This window comes from Balaenoptera physalus (genome assembly GCF_965194825.1).
Source record: "Balaenoptera physalus genome assembly, chromosome: 13".
Classification (NCBI taxonomy): Eukaryota; Metazoa; Chordata; class Mammalia; order Artiodactyla; family Balaenopteridae; genus Balaenoptera; species Balaenoptera physalus.
Genome location: NC_138892.1, coordinates 107,167,378 through 107,185,354, shown reverse-complemented (window position 1 = coordinate 107,185,354; position 17,977 = coordinate 107,167,378). Strand labels below are relative to the sequence as shown.

The 17,977-nt window shown below is 50.6% G+C and overlaps 1 protein-coding gene across 23 annotated transcripts in view; it reads right to left on the bottom strand.

Moving 5' to 3' along the window:
• Positions 1 to 17,977, bottom strand: part of CACNA1C (calcium voltage-gated channel subunit alpha1 C) — a 559,192-nt gene that overhangs the window by 456,290 nt on the left and 84,925 nt on the right. The window lies entirely within an intron of this gene.

Sequence of the window (17,977 nt, the reverse complement as noted above, 5' to 3'; positions counted from 1 at the left end):
TTCATGTAGCATAATGTTTTCAAGGTCCATCCATGTTATAATATTGGGTTGGCCAAAAAGTTCGTTTGGGTTTTTCCATAACATCTTACGGAAAACCCAAGTGAACTTTTTGGCCAACCCAGTATACGACCGGATTCCCTTCTCTTTTAAGGCTGAATAATATTCCGTTGTATGTGTCTTAGTCTGCTTGGTTGTCATAACAAAATACAACAGACTGTGGCTTAAACAACAGACATGCATTTTCTCACAGTCCTGGAGGCTAGAAATCTAAGACCAGGGTGACTGCTTTGTGGTGAGGGCTCTCTTCCTGGCTTGGAGTCAGCCACCTTCTCACTGTGTCCTCAGAAGGTAGAGAGAGAGAGAGGCTCTCTGGTGTCTGGTCTTATAAGGGCACTAATCCCAACACGGGGGCTCCACCCTCATGACCTCATCTAAACCTGATCTCCCCCCAAAGGCCAATCTCCAGATACCTGGAGGTTAATGCTTCAACATGAATTTGGAGGGGACAGTATGTACACATCACATTTTCTTAATCCATCCAACCATCGACGTCCATTTTTTAATCCTAAAGTTCCTGTAACAAGCGAGTAGCATAAACCCAGACTCCATCCTGTGAGTGGTACAGCGCAGGGGGCAGAGGAAGCCCCAGGACACACAGTGAGCCTCCTTCTTGTTCACTCCAAAGCAGTAAACAGAGTTTTCTTCATCTCCTTTTCTTGAACAGGAAGTTCTTTTACGTTCTGGGCTTTACGAAAGGGCTCCTTTCCTGCTCCCCCAAATCTCATAGGCCTGAGGCCACAAGTCTCACCCTCTACCCTCCGATGCTATGCTCTACATCCAGATCCAGATCCCAACTTGTATGGAATACCATGGCATTAGCTAGGGTGAACCTATTCCTTCCTCGGTACAGTTAAAATATGCATATCTACAACACACGACTGTTTTGAGACTTAAATTACACAATTCACATGAAGTTCCTGATATAAAGCTTAGCATACACTAGATACTCAATGAATCGTGGCTATTTTTATTTCTAAACTCAACTCAGCCCAGTCGAGCCCAAACCACTAATCTTTCTCTTTAAAAAAGTAATAAAAATTTAAAAGCTGTAATCTATAACATTATGGACCTTGCATTATCCATACATAAATATCTCCCTGCTCTCTTGAAAAAGACAGGAGAAGAAAAAATGAAATAAAAGAGATATCTACAATCAACTGCAAAGTCTGAACCCCAATATCACATTGTATATGAGACATCCCCAACATGAAACAGTGCCTACAAGATTAGCTAATGTTCAAATTCAAACAAAATGCACGAAACTCTCACCAACCCACCACACACACACACACGTGCGTGCACACGCACACACACAGCTATTAGCTGTGCCTAAATTAAATTCCCTATCAACCATCACAGACACAAATGTCCACTCACCCCTTGAGTGGGCAGCGTGTGGGTGGTACGTGGAACACTGTTCAGCCTCGTGGCTGAACATGAAGCTTCAGCTGGTCCCCGTAACACCCACACCTGGCTCAGCGTCTGCTCCAGATCCTGGCGGGGAGCCTCGCCTGGCCAGTGCTTCTGCCCTGTCCTGGGTTCCATGCTAGACAGTCCACGTTCATTTCTCAATTTCCCTTTCAGTGGAAAGTACTGCAGAGCAGAACCCATGTCCTTCAAACACAGCCTCCTGCACCAAGTACAGGAGCTTCCCGGACCTTCCCGACAGGCGGCCCACTTAAGAAGTCCCATTACATAAAGCAGGAGTTTGTTCAAACTGAGTCATCTTATAGAATTCAGCAATGGCCCAATACTGGTGTGTTTGATTCCAGAATAAATGCGAATCAAACTGGGAAGAAAAGCCAGAGGCAAATAATTTTATGACTACAAAATATCTGGTGCTAGAGATGTAATCGCTGTGCCCTTTCCTACCCTGTGGAAGACTCTTTTGTCTAATGAATGAAAGATATATTTGAAGGAAGGGAAGGGAGATTCGGAGGGAAAAAGAAATGTGGTTTATCCCCCAAAGCAGCTGGCTCCACGTGAGGCCTGCTGCTGCCGAGATAGATGTGTGCGCGGCTTTATTTATTATATTCTCTTGGAGTGCATTCAAAGCAAGAACATTAAGCATGTGTAAAATCCAGAAGTGAAAACAGCCCCTCTTGACATTGCTCTGCAAGTTTCTGCCCTAAATTAGACAGTGAATCAGGAGGTTACATCTGCGGGCGGGCTGCGGAGAAAAAGGAGGGCCCAGACACATGAGCCCGCTGGGAAAGACGGCCCGGAAGGCGAGCCTGCGTGGTGGTGCTTTTTCAAGTCAGGAAAGGCAGATCCAGGCTAGTCCTGTTTGACTGCAGTGCAGACATTGACAATTCCGAACCGATAAAGAAGGACCCTAAAATAGGCCTCACGTATCAGACTGCCCTGAATCCCTGGGAAAGAGCCACTGTGTCAAGTGGATGTCAACCCAGGCATTTCTTACTGACCCACCTTCCTGACTTTGATCTCTGAGCCTGCAGATAAACACATACGACAGTCCCTAGAGATTAGTTCTAAATATACCAACCGCTGTTTATACCAGGATGGACTCCCTGCCTGCTAGCGCTCCGTGGGTGCAGGCGGACTCCCCAGCGCAGGCCGGGCGCACCCACTCCCTGGAGGACCCCGGGGGGCAGAGCACAAACCGGACTCTCACACCCGGGGTCCTCCTGCCCTGAATCTGAGGTCTGGACCAGGCCATCGTGCTGACGCCACTGCCATGATGACGTGCATTCCTAACCCCAACTTTCCTCCCGCTGGGGGAGGTCTGAACAGATCCACAGGCTGGTGCTGCCAGCGAATGGGCTGCTGTTTAAGCTACCAAGAAAAATCTCAAAAGCCCAGCAACAGACTATCCAGATTGGAAGAGAAACCACATAATCACTGCAGGGCTTTTCCAGAGCAAGGACTCAGAAAACAGTTGCTGGGGTCAAATTCCAGCTCCACCATTTATTAGCTATGTGACCTCAGGCAAACTCCTTAAGCTCTCTGAGCCTCAGTCTTCTTTTCTGTGAAATGGGGATAAGAGGAGTTCCTACCTCAATGAGATAGTGGATGAGACACACTTAGCAGAGCCCACTGGGAGCAAAGCGGCGGGGATGGGGAGGCATGGACACGCGGGAGGAAGGGGGGAACCCCTTGCAATCCTCAAGGTCCCTGTTTGTAGAAACAAATCCAATGGAGGTCTGCGCTGGGGAGAGCGGGGGAGAGAAGACACTAGCTGCCATGACCCTAAACTGTTTACAACCAAAGGAATGCACAGCCGAGAACTAATTTATGTTAAGTAAACGGCCCCACATCCCTGGATGTCTCCACCGCCTGCCATTTAAATGCACGGCTGGATCTGGGTCCCCACTCGGGTGTTGGCAGGTTGAAAGACACGTCCAAAGCCAACCAGCTCGAGAAAACCAAATATGGCCAAGCTCAGACCACTGTAGGTGGACCAGGAGGCCCTCGGGTGCCAGGAGATGGTGAGGGGTGACTCAGACGCATCAGCTGACGACTCCAGGGTATGAATGACTACGGGCTGTGCTCATTTCCAAACAAAATCTCCCATCCTATAAACCCTGAAGTATTTCATCAGAGCGGTGGGGTCTCAGGCATCGGCCTGCTAGGGAAAGGAACCTATGAAGCCGGCATGGGCCCAATTCTGAGTCCCTGCACCGGCCTACAGACTCCGGCCCCCCCGAGAGCAAAGCAACAGTAATCAACCAGGTGGAAATCTCCTCCAGACCCCAGAGGAGACGCAGAAAGTTCACGGAACAAAGGAAGGGGCCAGGGATCAGGGCCGACCCCTCACCTTCTCGTGACGATGCGTCAGATCATCTCTGAGCGTCACAGGGATCAAGTGAGAACAAAATGAGATACTAGGTGTGAAATGTTTTGAAAAATATTTAGAAAGACAGTGTAATAAAACTATAAAGTATCACCTAGTAACTCCTTCAGGAAAGTCAGACTAGAAGTTAGAAGCTCTTGGATTTAATTCGCCTTTTAAAATATGTCTATGACTTACCAACCTAGCTGAATAAAAAGTGAAAGAACAGAATTTGTAAAATGGGTAAGTTTTTTTCCTTTTTTTCCTACATGATACCAAACATTTTTCACCGGATTTTTTTTTTCACTGAATTGGTTGACAGAACTGATTGAATCACCCAACTGTATAAAAAGAGCCTGAGCATCTGTCCAACTTTTCCAGGCATGGCCAAAATCGTAGGTGTGCTGGGCACCTTTTCTCCATCCTGAGTCTGGGGCAGACATGACTAATCAATCCCTGCACTCTTCGCCCTGAGCTTAGGCTGCAGCTCAGAACCCTTTCCACACGCAGCGCTTCAGGCCCCATGACCAGTCTCAGACCTGCACGGGACCTGAGACCATTTGCCATCTTAGCTACATCCTTCTCCTGATTTAAACTGAAGCCACAGGCTCAATGATTTTAGTCTTACTAACTCCTACTGAACTCACTTGCTGATGCCTGGAATTCCTGGAAAAAAGACAAAGTCTTTCATCTCGCAATCAGACAAAAGGCTGACCGTGCAAATACGCCAAAGAGGATGCAAAATGACTTACATTCGTACAAAAATGTAAATAGTTGATTCCAGCCTCCCTCTGAGCAGGGTCCAGGTGGCCCTGCTGGAGGAGGTCTTAAGTGCATCTCCCCACCCTCTCGAGGCTCTTGGCCTCTGGGGACAGCAGCGGCCACTCGAGTCACCCCAGGGCTGCCAAGAAGAGTGTGGACCAGGCCGCATGGCTCTGTGGGGTTGGAGACCCTTCCTGGGGACGGAGGAGGAGAGCTCTGGATCCCTGAGGGTGCCGTGGACAGTCCCACAGCCCGGCAGGGGCTCAGGAGGGAAGATGAAGGCAGCAAGCAGAGACAAACCCCAGTGACACAGGGAGGGTCACTCAGCCCCACAAAGTCATCGTTCACACCGGTTTACCCTCGTCCCCAGAGCCACTCCGCACCCAGCCTGGTCTGTGTTTCACGTGGCCCTTGATGGGTCGGCTCTGCAAAGGCTGAGCGAGACTTCCAGAGGACCCACGCGCTTCTCATGCAGGTGAGCTGCCTCATTGCACCACGCGGCCACCACCGAGGCTGGACGCAGCGCAGCCAGAGGCCCCGCCGTGGGCGCGGGGGGCGGTGTCCATCCGTTTCACTCGCCGCTGCATCCTCACTGTGTCTCTGGGATCCAGTGAACACTTAATGCCTGGCTGTCAAAATTGGTTCTGCTAGCTTATGCCTGCTGCCAAGAGGCTACTACGGCGCCGGCTCACGGGAAGCACTCACTAAACACGGACGGACGGACGGACAGATGGTTGACAGTCTGTCCTGACTCTAGTCAGCCAAGTGAAGACGGAACAGTGAGCCACCCTGACACACCTGGTCTATCCCTAACGGAGCACCAGTCTCGCGAAAGCCTCAACCCATGTCTCCCCGAGGCCCGGGCTGCACACACCGAGGGATGGTGCGTGCCCCCCGCCTGCAGAATTCTCCAGGGGCACTGGGGCAGCTGTGCAGACAGGGCGGCGACGGGAAGCAGACTGCAGCCCCAACTGCTAACCAAACACGGTGGCCCCTGCTGCGCTGAGCAGATGACGTGTAGGTGGCTGGATTCAAGCCCCAGCAGAAAGAGGCTGAGATTCACAAGAGGTCTGGCAGAGACCGCATCGCCCACTTCAAGGATCCCACAGGGACCTTCCAAGAACCCACAGAGGTGCCCTAAGAAAGTGTCGGCACTGGGATGGTTGCCATAGCAGAGAACATGACAGCAGCCAACGGCAGGCAGACCAGCACCAAGGAGAAAGCCGTGAGCCCTGTTTCCTCCGAGTCCTTCTCCTCTGCTGCAATCCTAGAAGCCCGGCATGGCAGGGAGGGAGGAGGACCGGACGAAGGGAAAAAAGTAGGTCACGACCCTCTTCCCCTGCACAAATCTGAAAGCCATGGGGTAAGGCCTGAAGTAGCCCATGGGCTTTGGAATGTCTTTTGAGGCCTAAGTATTGAAATGAGACTGTTCAAATAACTAAGCTAAGATGGGCTTCGATGATGGGGAAGAACAGGAAAGGAGGGTGAGCAGAGCAGGTCTGCCTGCAGCAGTGCTGGAGAGTAAAAGCCTTCCTGTTTATATGAGTCGGTCCATCCTACATGCATGGCCCCTGCCTCTGACTGAGATTCTGGGTGTGAGAATTGTTTCTCATGGCAAATTAAAGCACCAGTATGCTCTGGGCCTTCCAAGTCAAAGAGTAAATACTAACAACTGTTTCTAGACCAGTGAAACCACCAAGATTACCCACTGGAGGCAAATTCACAAAGGACATGGGCTCACACTCAAAATTCATATGCCACAGAAGGAAGTGATCCGCCATCAGTGAAAGTCAGCAGATACAAGAAACAGGATAGCCACTCCCCAAGGACTGAAATCAATAAAACAATCTGAAATAGACTATAAATATTACATACACGTTTCAAATGATTAACAATCTAAAATATGGAATAGAAATCATAAAGGGACAAAATACAGTCTTAAAAAAACAAAAGGTATGAAGAAAAACAAAACAGAACTTTAAGAAATAAAACTGTCATTAAAAATGGAAATATATTTAAAGGTAAAACAGCATATTACATACAAATGAAAAAAACTGGTGAACTGAAAGATAGAGCTGAAAAAATCACTTAGAGTGTAGCAAAGAAAGATAATGAAATATAGGGTATGAAAGAGCATCTAAGAGAAAAGGTATAATGAAAACGATCAATGCATGTTTTAATACCAGAGTTCCGGAAAAATAAAACAGAAAGGCTGGCGGAGAAGGAATCGTTGAAAATAACTGAGAATGTTCCAGAACTGGTAATGATACAAATCCTTAGACTGAAGTATCTCACCAAGTCACAAGCAAGATTTTTTTAAAATTAATGTATTAACACAATATTGTGAAACTACGTAAGACTAAAGACAAAGTGAGTATCTTTTAATGTGACGTATATGTTTTTTTTTAAATTAATTAATTTATTTATTTATGGCTGTGTTGGGTCTTCGTTTCTGTGCGAGGGCTTTCTCTAGTTGCGGCAAGTGGGGGCCACTCTTCATCGCGGTGCGCGGGCCTCTCACTATCGCGGCCTCTCTTGTTGCGGAGCACAGACTCCAGACGCGCAGGCTCAGTAGTTGTCGCTCACGGGCCTAGTTGCTCCGTGGCATGTGCGATCTTCCCAGACCAGGGCTCGAACCCGTGTCCCCTGCATTGGCAGGCAGATTCTCAACCACTGCGCCACCAGGGAAGCCCAAAGTGAGTATCTTTTAAAAATCAGAATCGTGGCTTGGCCTTACAGCAGACTTCTCATCAGCAACAATAGAGTCCAGAAGACAATGCAAGATCTTCAAATTGCTGAAAGAAGACGAGAGCTCACACAGAATTGTGTACCTGACGAAACCATCATTCATGAGTGAAGGAGAGAGAGAGAGAGAAAGAGGAAGGAAGGAAGGAAGGAAGGAGGGAGGGAGGGAGGGAGGAAGGAAGAGAGAAAGAAAAAGAAAAAGAAAAACAGCTTCAAACAAAGACTGAGGAAGTTTACCACTATAGACCACTGCCCAAAAAACTACAAAACATGTGCTTCAGCGTTAAGGAAAGAAACCAGAAGGAAGGAAAAGAATGCAAGATGCAATAAGGCTTCTTCACAAAGACTTCCTTGGAAGCAGGTGTCTTCTTAGTCACAACTACTGTGTGGTGTGTAAAGCACCCCAATTCAAGCCCCCCTCAATCACTTCATACCAAGGCTAAGGAGACACAGGACATCTCCACGCATTTAAAACCCAAAGCCTCTTTTCTATGCTACTATTTTCAAAACCATGGAGCAGGGCTATTCTGCACTCTTCCTGCCCCTCCCCCAAGACATTCTTCCTTAGAAAAAATTTAGCTCAGAAATACTCCTTATGCATTTGAGCCTACACTACCATTTCCCCACACAGCTGACAGTATGCATAGGACCACACTCACAAAGTTTTCTCCTGCTGTCTTTCACTTAATCCCTTTGCAATATTTAAGTCATAGTCATTTATAAGTGGGGTTAAAAGAATAAACAGATTCTCAGTTGGAGGGTTGGGGGGAGTGGATACAGATCCCCAGACACAGGGAAGGGAAGTGATGCAACAAAATGCCAAAGCAAGAGGCAGAGGTACCTCTACACGCGGGTCTCCTGGCGCTCAGACACACCTGCAGCTTGTGACACCCCACACCTGCACGTACCACATGCAGTTCCTTGCCAAGGAACTCGTAAGCTTGGCCCCCAAGTGCTCGAGGAACCTTTCCCTAAGAGTCTCTAGTCTAGAGTTTCTGTTCATTTACTTCTGGGCCTGTAAACATGAGTAGATGACCTTTATTGCCATTTCACCCCCTCTGCCTTTCAGACCATGACCTAATTGTAACCACTCGGGAGGCACTGGCCTGTGTCCATCCATGGCCAAGCGGGCGTGAACGAGACTTCATCCTGTGATGTCTCTGAGGGTCTCCCTCTCCAGGACACCAGGCCCATTCCGTCACTTCACCCATCTCAAGAGCATTTTTGTTTTGGTAATTTTCTCTTGGAGATTTTCTTCTCTCCTCCTCCATTCTACCAAAGCCAAGCCAAACTCCAAAGGTCCAGGCCTGGGACGCGTTGTCTGGAGAGTGACACAGCTGGCACTGAGGAGGCTTGTGCATCAGACTCAGAGCTCCTTCTGCAGCCGACACTCTGCCTCAGTTTCCCTGGAGTGGGAAAGGGGAACCAGAGCATTCTGTGGCCCAGACCCAGCAAGAGCTCGGGCTGGGGTCAGCGCTGCCCTCGAAGTTCATCAGAATAAGGCCAAGCTCTGCAGGTAGGTATCCAGATGGGGCCACACAGGTTGACAGGGCACCAGGCCCCAGAGGGCCACCGTGGCACACTGCTTCCGGGCAGGCAGATGGCGGCTGGGCCACTTCCCGAGCCAAGAAAGGCGGCGAAAATGGCTTCCAGGTAAAGGTCTCACCCCTCCCCAGGTATCCCACCCTGTGGTCAGGTCCATGTCACGTGGAGGAGGTGGAGGGTGGGTGCAGGAGCTGGAGGACAGGGGCGGGACTTGGGGCCTGGGGCTGTCTGTACCTTTCACCTGCCGGGAGGACTCGGGGGAGGTGCGGGGGCCCAGCCTCCCCAGCTCTGCAGCCACCGCCCCCGCTGCCTCTGGGAGAGGCCCTCCAGTCCACCCGCTCTGCCCTCACAACCAGAGTCTCTGCTGGTGTCTCCTGGCATCAACTCCTCCTGGACCGAGAGTAAACTCGATGCCACCAGCAGGGGACATCCCCAAGGCACCCAAAGAGTGTTACCGTCCTTTCCTTAAACATTCACGATATTTGTCTTGATTACAGGGAAATCCAGGCATTGCAAAGCTCAAATGGGGTCCGATCTGAGATACTCCAGGGGTTTGTAACATTTTTTGTTGTGGGGCTATGAAGGAGGAGAGGATAAAGAAAAAATATATGAAGATGCTCTGTTCTCAGAAGCGTGATATTCAGATATGATTATAAGGATACAAAGTCACAGAGCTGAACACTTCACGAAGGCTAGCCAGTCCTCCAGAGGGCTCACATCCTAGGCTGGGCAGCTCGGCTGGTGCGGACAGGGGTGGGGAGATGGGATGGGAACACCAGAGGCAGGTCTCTCTCCCCCCAGACCCCTAATACCTCCTCTTTCAGCCCCACGCCCACCCCCCAACACCACTCTGCAGCTTCTCGTGCTCTGCCGACCTGCTCAGGTCTGTTTCTGAGAACAGAATCCCATCTCCTCAGCTGGGGCTAATTCTTCCACTCCTGTCCTTACCCCACTGCCTACTGCCTTCGTCCAGATCTGCTTCATCAACAGCCCCCCGCCCATCCATTCCCACTCTCTCCTGTGCCAACAAATCCATCTCCTCTTTTCTCACTCACAGCCGAAACTCCTGGAAGAGTGGCCCTCACGTGCCCCCACTGCCCGCCGCCCACTCTCGGCATCACACAGTCTGCATGGCAGTCACCCCGAGCCGACTCTCAAGGTCCCCCGAGAGCCAGGTCGGCAAATCCAGTGGGGCTGCTCTCGGTTCCCATCTCCCCGCCCCACCACCCCACCTGACGCTGACAGCAGTGGCCTCCCCTTGCCCTTCACGACCCCGCAGGAGCAAGGCTCTCCTCCACCTCCCGGGCCCCTCTGGCTCTGTCTCCTCCGTCCTCAGCCTTACATCATCCCCTCTCTCTGTTCTCTCTCCCTAATGATTTCATCCATTTCCACAGCTTCAAATATCACCTTTAAATGAACTCTAATCCTGCATGTATGCTGGGTATCCTCCATTAGCCCTCCAAATCCACCCTCTATCCTTCCCACCTGGATAGCCCCTCCCACCTAGATAGCCCCTCCCACCTAGATAGCCCCACCCACCCTCCCCACCTAGACAGCCTTTCCCATGTAGATAGCCCCACCCACACAGATAGCCCCACCTACCTAGATAGCCCCACCTACCTAGATAGCCCTGCCCACCTAGATAGCCCCACCTACCTAGATAGCCCTGCCCACCTAGATAGCCCCACACACCTAGATGGCTCTGACCACCCAGATAGCCATTCCCATCTAGATAACCCTTCCTATGTAGACAGAGGGCTTTCTTGCCCTCCAGCTTTTGTAGAGAAAACCCCTTCTTCCCTCTCGCCTGGACGATGGCAACAGCCTGGGATCTGTCCGTCCACCTGTGGTCTCAGACCACCACTTCACCCTCTACCCTACCACCTGACTAGGCTTCTGGAAGAGCAGCTCTGGTCCACCTTCCCCTGGCTCGAACACTCCAGATGAGCAGCCCACCGAATGGGATGCAGACTCCAGCCTGCTGCGAGGGCTACCCACACATTCCCCTTCCCTGCCTTTCCAGCCTTCTCTCCACTTCTCCCCATGCACTGCCTGTGCGCTAAGCAAACTCAACTCCCCATTCCTCTAAAATCCAATGCGTGAGGCTGTCACCACCATGCTTTCTGTCGGGAACGTGAGCCCTCCTCTTTACCCGGTTCCTGCCCACCCTTCAAGGCTCAGCTCTGTCACCCCCGTCATATGTGCTTTCTCCATTTACTCCATCTGACTGTACCCCCTCTTTAAGCCTGTGAGCCCTTCATCTTTATCTCCCTGTAACGTCAAGCATGTTCTGCCCGTTATTTCAGCTGTGGGTACCTGTGCATCTTTCTTCCTACTGGACTACACACTCCCCAAAGGATGGGATAGCTGAGGGGCCGTCACCCTGAAGGTCTCCTTGGATCCAGCGATCCTGTGAGCAGACTGCCTTACACAGAGCAGATGCCCAAAACGTGGTGAGAATGACTAACTGCCCCAATTCTGGGAGGGGAAAAGCAACTTAGGATTGTTTTCACCAAAACTGGTATGAGATTCCCCATTTTCAGGGCATTTCACAGTCAATTAATCCTGAGAAAAGGCTCCTCATCTCCTGGTCCTTCAGACAGCTGGGCACAGGTCAAAAACTTTGCCTTTTAAATAACTGCAAAACAGAGGCACAGGATCTTCTCCACTGCAGACCAAATGTGACATCTGAGTCACTGTAATCCCCTCGGATGTGCAGCTCGGAACCCCGGGACGTCTTGGACAGCTAGACACGGTGACAGAGGCTTTGACCTTGGAGACACACTGTGCACCACTTCAGCTCTGGACAGCAGCCAGGACACAACTGTGAGCAGGACCAGGGAGGGGATGGGAAGGCAGAGCCCACAAGAGGGGGATTTACTAAAAGTTGGATTAAACTAAGTGTATCGGCCTGCAAAGGGCCTGACCTGCATTCCGTCGTGGCACGCTCACCTCTGCTAATCTGAGAAAGAACACACACACGCCCCAGCAGAACCCGCCAATCAGGGAGCTGGGCATGCGGCAAATGCAGCTCGGCAACCACGAGGCGGGAGGTCTGGGCCTGGGTCAGGACACGGAGCCCTGACAGACGATGCAGTCAGGCTACGGGAGGAGCCCAGGCCAGGGGACAGGGATTCTAGCTATTCTGGCCCAGAACGCTGTCTAACCTCAGTAGGGTTCCTGTAGGAATAAATGGCAGAACATATATGAGCCCACCTAGGAAAACATAAGATAAAGTCTACCATACAATATTCTGTCAAAAAAAAAAACCACTGATTCTCCCCATACACTGGGGAGAAGTGTAAACCTAGGAAAACATAAGATAAAGTCTACCATACAATATTCTGTCAAAAAAAAAAACTGATTCATTTTTTTTTCCTTCCCTAACCAGGCAAGTTGTTCAAATTTTCTAAGCCCAGGTTTCCTTATCTGAAAAAATGGAAATAATAAAACTTGTCCCATTACTTCAGTGGGTTTTTTTTTTTTAAACTGCTGATACAGTAGATGTGAAGAGGATTTAAAAGGTATTTTAGAACAATCAGAAAGTAAAATGATGTTATTACTTTCAGACAAAACAATTATGGAAGAAATAGCCATCCCCAGTTTGAAAGGGTTTCCTGAGTCACTAATTGGCCCTCCATCTCCCCACGGGGCCACCAAGTGCTACTGTCGCCTTCCCCTCCTCCCGATTTCCTGACTCCCTCCCCGCGTGGTTCCTTGCTCCTCACACACCTTTCCCGCCCCTGCCTAGACTGCAGCTGTGTGGGGAGCAGGCGACAGCCCTGGGCCCGGCGTTCCCCCCAGGCAGCCCCCAGGCTGGAGACAGAGGCCCCTCCCCAGCCACCTCCCGGCCACGCTGCCCCTCCGCCAGCACAGACGCAGGGCCACGGGGGGGCTCACCCGGCCACGCGGCATCCATCCTCTCCCAGGGTCCTCGCGGTTCCCAGGCGTGGGCACCCCTGGACTACGGACGGGCAGACGGGGACAGACAGACAGACCAAATAGCTCTGTCTTGCCAAATACCCGTTTCCTGCCGTTACAAAGCCCAGGTGGCAGGAAGGTGAGCGCTGAACTGGATGTGGAGACCTTCATTATTTTGGGAAGGGAGGAAGCATCAGTTACTCCTCCAGCAGCGCTGGATTGTTAAACACCTAATTAAAGTAAAACTTCTGACACCGGCCCTGGGAGCCCAGGGAACAGACTGGACCCTCATTACCGCCACAGCAGAATTTCCTGATCCCATATCCTCGTCTACACAGGATTCTACTGGGGGAGCCACACAAGGAAATGGGCTCTTCTAACCAAAAAGCCGTAATTCAGACCCAGCAATTCCACTCCTAGGTCTATACCCTACAGAATTGAAAAGAGGAACTCAGATACTTGTACGCTGATGTTCACAGCAGCATTATTCACAGTAGCAACAGGTGGAAACAGCCCAAGTGTCCATCAATTGACAAATGGATAAGCACAATGTGGTCAGTTCACACAGTGGAATATTATTCAGCCATGAAAAGGAATGAAGTTCTGACACCCATGATACAATGTGGATGAGCCTTGAAAACACCATGCAAAGTGAAGTAAGCCAGACACAAAAGGACAAATACTGTGTGATTCAACTTATATGAAATATCTAGAATAGGCAAATTCATAGAAACAGAAAGTAGCCTAGATGTTACCAGAGGCTGAGGAGAGGGAGGAACGGGGAGTTATTACTTAGAGGTGACAGAGTTTCTGTTTGGAGTGAGGAAAGAGTTTTAGAAATAGCCTGGTGATGGTTGTAGAACACTGTGAATATAATTCATGCCACTGAACTGTGTACTTAAGAAAGGTTAAAATTGAAAATTTTGTTTTATATATTTCATAATAAAAAAAATTTTAAAGGTCGTAATTCACATCTTCAACTACCAGTAGATGTGACTTATAGACTTAGCTTTGCTGAGATAGTTAAAAGAAATAAATCTTAAAATCACTTTTCATGTAACTGAAAGAAAGTGCTTGACCTCACCTCCAAATGACACCCAGGTCCCTAACTAACCTCATGTGCTTCCTTTTAACTGCATCATTTATCACATGGATCATTTATCAGGCAGACTGTCACAAGAGACCTAGATCTGAATGCAGGGAATGTGCTCCCCTCAGTGAGACGACACAGGTGAGCCCCAGTGACTGAATTAACATCGCTGTCAATGACGCACGAGAATCCACAGTCACACGGGGTTACAGGGGCCGGAGCGGGTATGGGGAGTGACTGCCAGTGGGTCCGGGGTTTCTCTTTGGGATGATGAAAATATGCACGAACTGGACAGTGGGGATGGTTGCACAGCCCTGTAAAAGTACTGAAATTAACTGGACTGTACACTTTAAAGGTATGTGAAATGTATCTTTTACAGTAAGTAAACTGTATCTCCACCAAGATGTTCTTTAAAAATCAATAAATGTGGGCTTCCCTGGTGGCGCAGTGGTTGAGAATCTGCCTGCTAGTGCAGGGGACAAGGGTTCAAGCCCTGGTCTGGGAAGGTCCCACGTGCCGCGGAGCAACTCGGCCCGTGAGCCACAACTACTGAGCCTGCGCGTCTGGAGCCTGTGCTCGGCAACAAGAGAGGCCGCGACGGTGAGAGGCCCGCGCACCGCGATGAGGAGTGGCCCCCGCTTGCCGCAACTGGAGAAAGCCCTAGCACAGACACGAAGACCCAACATAGCAATCAATCAATCAATAAATCTTTAAAAAAAAAAAAAATCAATAAATGCATAACGCATGCAGTCAGGGCGCTCAGCCTGCAAGGATGGGCCCCGAGCTCATCAGAACCTCGTTGGAGAACAGAGGGCCTTATCTCCAGGAGGGAATTACTGGGGAGACGTTCCAAGAACGTGGTGAAGCGAGGCCCCGCCACGAAGCGGTCATCTCAAAGCCAAGGCTGGACAGATGGAGGTCCCCACTGGGATCTGAGGACCAAGCAGGGTCCGGGCAGGAACCTCGGGAACAAACGCGCAGCTAGAGGAGGAAGTGGGAGGGGAGGCGTGTGGAGTGACCACAGAGCAGAACGAGCGTTCGGCCGTTTGTCCACCACAGTGACCGGCGGAAGCCGGAGCTTTCACAGAGCAAATTCAAGCCAGGCTCCACCAGGCTGGCTCAAGGTCATTTTTCCTCAGCCCCACGTGGAGAGAGAAGAGAGACAGCACATGCTTGGAAAGTCCAACAGACCTGAACTTAATTCCCGGCTCCAACAGCGTCTGGATGACCTTGGCCACATTACTCAAGACCACTGGTCCTTGGTTTTCTCATCTGAAACATGTCATTAACACCCACCCGCAGGATGGGCGTAAGGACGCAATGGTACTAAGTGCGTCGCTGGACACGCTGACGTCCAGTACCTGGCAGCTACTGCTTCTGCCCGGTCTACAAATACACAACGATGGATGCTACACTGCAACACAGATTATTTTTAAAATAAAAATAAAAACGTGGATGGCCCCGTAGATCACAGGCCCAGAGGCTGGGAGGTGGGTGTCGAGGGGAGCAAGGCGCAAACTGAAACGCACGTTTCCCAGCACGCTTTTTGACGACAAGATTGTTTTTGCTTCAGGAAACTAAAGGCTAGTCTGTCATTTAAGATATGAAATTAAAGCCCTTTGCTATCTTGACAGGTGTCTTAAGATGCCGGATGGAACTGCTCCCTCCCTTTACCTACAAACCGCCAGCACTTTTGCTATATATTTTTTAAAAGTAGTTTATTTTCCAAAGCCAAGGTTTACATTTGAAGCAAAGTTCTATTTGCCAGGCAGCCTGTCCTCCCGTACTGAGGAGTGACGTTTAGGTTTGGGGAATTCACGTTGGAAAGTGAGGACAGGCTGAGTGCCCCGCCAGGGTACCTCCTGCTCTCAATGGCCCTATCTTCGCATGTTTGGACCAGCAGAGGACATCTGGCCAGTTCAGAAGGCAGAACCCGGGCCTCAGGCTGCAGGTTGGGACCATGTGCCAAGGCCGTGAGGAAGCCTGGCCTCCCCGGGTCCTGACCCTCAGGCTGGTCCCACAGTCCTGGGATCCCGCTGACTCAAGTGGGTTGACACCTGACAAGAAAACCAAAATACCAGACCTCTCCAGACTGGTCTTTCCCTTCTCCCTTGATTATTCGGTATCAGCCAGACCGCCTGGGACTCTGATTCTCTCTGTTTCACGTTTCCATCCTTGAAATTCTGAATAATGTCAGCCATCCAACAGCGTCTACAACGCTGTTTGAATGCTTCAGAAGTTTCATGGCGCTGCTTTCTCACACGCCCATGTCCTGCTATTTGCTAAGAAGAGCTGCCACCATGCGGTGATTTACACTCGCCCTCCCATTCGGAGCCTCGCGGCTGCCCTGCAAAACCAACTGGCTAAGGATTACTGTCTCCATTCTACAGATGAAAAATAGGAGACTTGATTCCTTCAAAACTCTCAGAGAAAGACATCAAGTCAAAGACTGTGACCCAAGTCATTTTCTAGGTGTAGCCTTATTTATTTTTCTTTTTCTTTCTTTCTTTCTTTCTTTTTTTCTTTACTTTTGCTAACTAACACCTTTGAAAGGTTTTAGCCCAACATGGCCTATTTTGGAAGGAGAAAAATGTATAAATGACTGAACATGACACAATGGGTACAAAGTAAATAGAGCCTAATTGAGTAATCAAGTCAACATTTCTCAACATCTCTGCCCACAGGCAGTACGGGGAAGAACATTCACTTACTGTCTGGATTTTGGCTTGCTTCCCTAAAAGACAGGAGACAAGATTATTTTATTTTCCCTTCAGCTAGTTTCCAGCGGGCAGCACCATGCGTAGCCGAGTGTATTAAAAGAAACCCCTGTTGGCAAATGGGCAGCTTGAATATTTCATGAAATTATGGCAACACCGTGTCCTGCGATGGTGGCTTCCTCCAGGGACCTCAGAGGCGACACCTCAGAGGGTGAGTCGGGCTCGGGCCCTGTCTTAAAGCTAGAGACCAGGTCAGCCCCACAGGCCTTCCGGTCTCTGGCAGCATCAGGTCAGATGCCAAAGGCTTGGAGATGGTGGGAACGTCGGAAAGAGGCCCCAGATGATCCCTTTCCCATGCTGAATTTAGACCTCTCCTTACCTAAATATCTCCCGGGAAGAGGAGGGGTCCTAGGGGACCAGCCCAGACAAGGGAGCAGGGGAGCCTTTGTTCCCGCACCTTGGCAGACTAGAGGGCAGCCTGGCCTCCGGCCGCGGCAGCCTGACCGCCCCGGGCTTTCTACCTGTTCTACCTGCAGTTCCCCTGCACATCCACCCGCCCTGCGGTTTCTACGCACAGCAAAGCCGGCAGGTCCACAAACAGCCCCCAACCCCTTGCCAAGGCAGCCCGACAGCCCAGCCTGGCCTCTCCCGCAGGGGCCGAAATGAGCCCTGACTGGGGCAGAAAGGAAGTGAGCAAATAAAAAGGCCTGGAGGCACGTCCGTTCGCAGACGGAACAGTGATCTGAGTTTTGCAGGGGTTTCCTGTGGACACCTATGAACCTTTACTCTGTGGTCTAAGATAACGCTTCAACCTTCCCAGTGAGAGGTAGCCCCCAGCTCTGTTTCCAAATCTAATACCTCAGAAATGACTTCAGCCAGAACAAAAGCGGCGTCGGCAGAGGGAGGCTGGGGGAGGGTAAGAGGGTTATCAGGCAAAGTCGAACCAGAAACACCGATCGATGCTTTCAGAGCATCAGCGTGCACACGTACGGTCAAGAGATGGCAGGAGGGTGGAGAGCCAAGGCCGGGTTCCAGCCCCGCCCCTCCTGGGTGACCCTGCAGGAGCCTGTCCTCTCAACTGGAAACGGAGTTCGTTCCTCAGGTTCCTCTGCCCAGAAAACCTCCTGATCCTAGAGTAAATTCCCGAAGAGACGCATTTATTCTAGGTCTGCTTGACAACCCTTCAGAGAACGTTGAGTGTGGAACCGCCCCCTCCTTGCCCCGTCTCTCACACACACACACACACACACACACACACACGGCACAGCACCTGAGGACCACGGTGAAGCGGCGTGCGGTGGCAGCCTGGCTGGGGCCTGGGGGAAGGGACCGTGGGATTTCGAG